Genomic DNA, 6,395 nt, shown 5'->3' on the forward strand with positions numbered 1-6,395 from the left:
TTACTGTATTTGTATCAATTTGGCATGAATAAGGTTACATGCTAAGCCTGAGCTCTAGCAATTCATTAAACTAGGAAAAATTAAGATATTTTTCTTTTTCTTTTATGTCATGCCTCTGCTTCCCAACTCACACACATCATATAAACAACCATAAGGCATTTATCTCTTTATATGCCAATGCAAAAATTGAAAGAGAAAAATAATTTCCAGTAAAATAAAATCTCTTATATTAACTCATTGTAGTGCTTTCAAACAGCCTTAAAGCAATACTAAGATAGATAAGACCAACATGTTATTCACTTTATTCAAGGGAGAGAAACAAAGGCCTTAGTATTTAATGTAACAACTTAAAATCAAGATGGTGTTAATTGGGAAAACAAAGGCTGAAGCCCTTATATTCTAAGAGTACTGTCAGGTCTCTTCTCAAGCATTTGGTTTCTTGCAAAACAGGAATCAAAGTTAAATAAAATATGGTAGGAAAGGGCACATTAATACCAGACATCCATTGATAGAATGCAACTTTGCACTCTTAGAGGAATTATAATAAATTTTTTTAAAATTTACATTAGAATGTAAAACCTATCTACTAAATGAAAAATAAAGGACCAAAGAGGGCTGGATGCTTCTCCAGACAAGTCCATGAAATCAATGTCAAGGTCATTGCTTTATGCCCAAATTGTAAGGACCCCATAGTGGGCAGTGAGGTATGTTCAGAAGCAGGAAGGGGCGGTTCCAAGATGGCAGAAGAATAGGACAGGGAGACCACTTTCTCTCCCACAAGTCCACCAAAAGATCATTTGAATGCTGAACAACTTCCACAAAACTTCTGAATGCTGGTGGAGGGCACCAGGTACCCGGAAAGGCAGCCCATTCTCTTCAAGAGGAGGTAGGACAAATATAAAAGACAAAAAGAGTTAGGGATGGAGACCCGCCCTGGGCAGGGCGTCATGAAGGAGAAGTTTCCAAACAGTAGGAAACCCTCTCACAGGTGGGTCTGTGGGGAGTTTTGGAATCTCAGGGGGTCAACATAACCAGGAGGAAAGAAAAAAAAAAACCACAGAATAGGTTCCTAACTGCAACTTCCAGTGGAGAAGTAGCCCAGATGCTCACATCCGCCACCAGTGAGTGGAGGCTGGACAGGGAGGTGTGGGCGGCATCATCAGTCCCTAGGGTGAGGACCAGGCCTGAATGCCCTGAGGACAATCTGAGGGAGCTAACCCAATCTGAGATAGCAGCCCAAACTGTGGGATCAGCAGAGAGGGAAAAAATAAAAAGATAACTTTCCTGCAAAAGGATCTAACTCGCAGCCTGGCCCACTCACAGAACGAAGGATTGAGCCAATACCAAAGGAGAGCTAGCTGGCTGCGTACAGGCCCCTTCCCCACCCCCCCCACCCCCCACCACCACTGGAGGCAGAGAGGCAAGCCTGCAACAGCTAGGGCCAGAAGGCAAGAGGCTGCGCCAATCTCGGCCCAAGAGACTGGCATCCTCCACCAAACTGTGAGCAGACTCCCCATCGCTCACCACGTCTTCCTGGGATCCTGGACAGTGGACATCTGTCAGGAGGGTTGCAGCCAGAGATCAGCCCCCCAGAGACACACGGCCCACCTGAGACAGTGCTCTCCCGGTGCACCTGGGAAACTGAGGAGCCAAGCCGGGAGGTGATTAAGACACGCCCCACCTGGGACAGTCCGCTCACCAAGCACCTGGTCGCCTGAGGTGCTCGGACCTGGAAAGGGCACAAAACCCATGCCCAATCAAGTCTGTGTCCTTGCGGGGTACCCGAGAACCTGAACCTGAGTGACTTAGACCTGGGAAGTGCATGAAGCTCAGGGCCCGCTTTGGATCATGCCCTGCAGAGCACCCTGGAGCCTGAGCAGTGTAGACCCAGAAAGCACACACCGCTGTGACCTGGGGCAAACTGGTGTGGTCCATACACTGCGAGCACTCCCCACACATGCCAGTGATATTTGTTTGCAGTGTTCCTGCAACTGAACAAGTGAGCCTAAGTAAGTGACCACCTTCGCCCCCTTGTGCCAGGGCAGAAATTAGACACCAAAGAGACTTGCAAATGGAGGAAGCCAAAATAAACAAAGAAGGGGGAACTGCTCTGGAAGTGACAGGTTCAACAGGTTAAAACCCTGTAGTTAACATTGACTAAGCATTGGAGGGGGCCTATAGACCTTGAGAACAAGTAAAAGCTGAAACAAGGAACTATCTGAAACTGAACTGACCCCATACTGCCCATAACAGCTCCAGAGAAATTCCTAGATATATTTTTACTATTTTCACTTTTTAATTTTTTAAGTTCTTTATTACTCCTTTAATTTTCACTTTTATAACCTACTATTACCTTGCAAAAAAAGACCCTATTTTAAAGCAAATTTCATAAATATTTTTTATAATTTTTGTGATTGATTTTATTTTGTATTTTTAATATTGAATTTTTAAGAGTCTAACCTCTACTTTAATCTTTGCTTTTTGGTATTATCAATTTTGTACCTTTAAGAATCTAAATACCTTTCTGTATCCATTTTCACTAAGAGGTGTGATTACTGGTTTGATTGCTATCCTCTTTTGACTCTCTCTTTTCTCCCCCAGGTCACCTCTATCTCCTCCCTCCCCCTTCTCTTCTCTACCTAGCTGTGACTCTCTCAGGGTGTTCTAAACTGTGGAGCGCACTTAGGAAACTGATAACTGACTAGATTCTTCTCTCCCCTTTTGACTCCCCCTCTTCTTCTCCTGGTCACCTCTATCTCTCTCCACCCTCTTCTATTCTCCATGTAACTCTGTGAGCTTCTCTGGGTGTTCCTTGCTGTGGAGAGTTGTTTCACCATTAACCTAGATGTTTTATCATCTGTGCTGTATGGGAGGAGAAGTCTTGAGGCTACTGTAAGAATAAGACAGAAAGCCAAAGGCAGGAACTCCAAAACTAAAGAACATCAGAGAACTCCTGATTCCAGGGAACATTAATAGACAGGAGTTCATCCAAAAGCCTCCATACCTATACTGAAACCAAGCTCCACCCAAGAGCCAACAAGTTCCAGAGCAAGACATACCATGATAATTCTCCAGCAAAGCAGGAACACAGCCCTGAGCATTAAAAGACAGGATACCCAAAGCCATACCAAACCCATTGACACCCCAAAACTCACTGCTGGACACTTCATTGCACTTCAGAGAGAAGAGATCCAGCTTCACCCACCAGAAGACAGAAGCAGGCTCCCCTAACAAGAAATCTCGACAAGCCACTAGTCCAACACCACCCACAGGGAGCAGGCGCCAAAATAAACAGGAACCACAAGTTTCCAGCCTACAGAAAGGGCACCCCAAACACAGCAATCTAAACAAAATGAAAAGGCAGAGAAATATCCAGCAGGTAAAGGAACATGATAAATGCCCACCAAACCAAACAAAAAAAGGAGGAGATGGGGAGTCTACCTGAGAAAGAATTCAAAATAATGATAGTAAAGACTATCCAAAATCTTGAAAACAAAATGGAGTCACAGATAAATAGACTAGAGACAAGGACTGAGAATATGCAAGAAAAGTTTAACAAGGACCTAGAAGAAATAAAGAAGAGTACATCAATAATGAATAATGCAATAACTGAGATCAAAATTATTCTGGAAGGAACCAAGAGTAGAATAACTGAGGCAGAAGATAGGATAAGTGAGGCAGAAGGTAGAATGGTGGAAATAAATGAAGCAGAGAGGAAAAAAGAAAAAAGAATTAAAAGAAAAGAGGACAACCTCAGAGACCTCTGGGACAATGTTAAACGCCCCAACATTTGAATCATAGGAGTCCCAAAAGAAGAAGACAAAAGGAAAGGGCATGAGAAAATACTTGAGGAGATAATAGTTGAAAACTTCCCTAAAATGGGGAAGGAAATAGCCACCCAAGTCCAAGAAACCCAGAGAGTCCCAAACAGGATAGTTCAGTTCCACTGCTCAGCCGCATCTGACTCTTTGCGACCCCATGTACTGCAGCACGTCAGACCTCCCTGTCCATCACCAACTCCTGGAGTCCACCCAAACCCATGTCCATTGAATTGGTGATGCCATCCAACCATTTCATCCTCTGTCATCCCCTTCTCCTCCTGCCCTTGATCTTTCCTAGCATCAGGGTCTTTTCAAATGAGTCATTTTTTCACATCAGGTGGCCAAAGTATTGGAGTTTCAGCTTCAACATCAGTCCTTCCAGTGAACACCCAGGACTGATCTCCTTTAGGATGGACTGGTTGGATCTCCTTGCAGTCCAAGGGACTCTCAAGAGTCTTCTCCAATGCCAGTCAAAAGCATCAATTCTTCAGCTCTCAGCTTTCTTATAGTCCAACTCTTACATCCATACATGACCACTGGAAAAACCATCGCCTTGACTAGATGGACCTTTGTGGACAAAGTAATGTCTCTGCTTTTTAATAGGCTGTCTAGGTTGGTCATAACTTTCCTTCCAAGGAGTAAGCTTCTTTTAATTTCATGGCTGCAATCACCATCTGCAGTGATTTTGGAGCCCGGAAAAATAAAGTCAGCCACTGTTTCCACTGTTTCCCCATCTATTTGCCATGAAGTGATGGGACCAGAGGCCATGATCTTAGTTTTCTGAATGATGAGCTCTAAGCCAACTTTTTCACTCTCCTCTTTCACTTTCATCAAGGCAAAACACACCAAGACACATATTAAGCAAACTAATGAAGATCAAATACAAACAGGAAATATTAAAAGCAGCGAGGCGAATGCAACAAATAACACACAAGGGGATCCCCATAAGGATAACAGCTGATATTTCAACAGAAACTCCTCAGGCTAGAAGGAATGGCAGGACATACTTAAAATGATGAATGAGAAAAACCTACCACCCAGATTACTATACCCAGCAAGGATCTCATTCAAATATGAAGGAGAAATAAAAAGATTTACAGACAAGCAAAAGTTGAGAGAATTTAGCACCACCAAACCAATTCTTCAACAAATGCTAAAGGATCTTCTCTAGACAGGAAACACAGAAAAGGTTTACAAACTCAAACCCAAAACAACAAAGTAAATGGCAATGTGACTAAACTTATCAATAATTACCTTAAATGTAAATGCATTGAATCCCCCAACCAAAAGCCAAAGACTGGCTGAATGGATACAAAAACAAGACCTTTATGTTTGCTGTCTACAAGAAACCCACCTCAAACCAAGGGACACATACAGACCAAAAGTGAAGGGATGGAAAAAGATATTTCATGATAATAGAGATCAAAAGAAAACAGGAGTAGCAATACTCATATCAGATAAAACAGAGTTTGAAATAAAGGCTGTGAAATGAGACAAAGAAGGATCAAGCCAAGAAGAAGATATAACAATTACAAATATATATGCACCCAACATAGGAGCACCTCAATATGTAAGGCAAATGCTGATAGTATGAATGGGGAAATTAACAGTAACACAATAGTAGGAGACTTTAATACCCCACTCACCCCTATGGATAGATCAACCAACATAGATCAACTATGGATAGATCAAACAGTAAATTAGCAAGGAAACACAAACTTTAAATGATACAATGGACCAGTTAGACTCAATTGATCTCTATAGGACATTTCACCCCAAGATAATGAATTTCACCTTTTTCTCAAGTGCACATGGAACATTCTCAAGGATAGATAACATCCTGGGCCATAAATCTAGCCTTGGTACATTAAAAAAAAAATTGAAATCATTTCAAGCATCTTTTCTGATCGCAATGTGGTATGATTAGATGTCAATTACATGAAAAAAGCTATTAAAAATACAAACATGTGAAGGCTAAATAACACGCTTCTGAATAACTAACAAATTGTGGAAGAAATCAAAAAGGAAATCAAAATATGCATAGAAACAAATGAAAATGAAAACACGACAACCCAAAACCTATGGGATTCAGTAAAAGCAGTGCTAAGGGGAAGGTTCCTAGCATTACAAGCTTATGTCAAGAAACAAGAGAAAAATCAAATAAATAACCTAGCTTTACACCTAAAGCAACTAGAAAAAGAAGAAATGAAGAACCTCAGGGTTAGTAGAAGGAAAGAAATCATAAAAATTAGGGCAGGAATAAATGAAAAAGAAATAAAGGAGACTACAGCAAAAATCAACAAAGCTAAAAGTTGCTTCTTTGAGAAGATGAATAAAATAGACAAACCGTTAGCCAGACTCATCAAGGAAAAAAGGAGAAGAATAAAATCAACAAAATTACAAATGAAAATGGAGAAATCACAACAGACAAGACAGAAATACAAAGGATCATAAGAGACTACTATAAGCAGCTATATGCCAATAAAATGGACAACTTGGAAGAAATGGATGAATTCTTAGGAAAGTATAGCCTTCCAAAACTGAACCAGGAGGAAATAGAAAATCTTAACAGAC

At 41.3% G+C, this 6,395-nt stretch overlaps 1 pseudogene; it reads right to left on the reverse strand.

Moving 5' to 3' along the window:
• The window catches only part of LOC110121554 (small ribosomal subunit protein eS4-like), a 79,140-nt pseudogene extending 77,181 nt beyond the window's left edge, over nucleotides 1-1,959 (reverse strand).
• Between the last annotated feature and the right edge of the window lie 4,436 nt (nucleotides 1,960-6,395).

This window comes from Odocoileus virginianus, chromosome 11 (assembly GCF_023699985.2).
Source record: "Odocoileus virginianus isolate 20LAN1187 ecotype Illinois chromosome 11, Ovbor_1.2, whole genome shotgun sequence".
Lineage (NCBI taxonomy): Eukaryota > Metazoa > Chordata > Mammalia > Artiodactyla > Cervidae > Odocoileus > Odocoileus virginianus.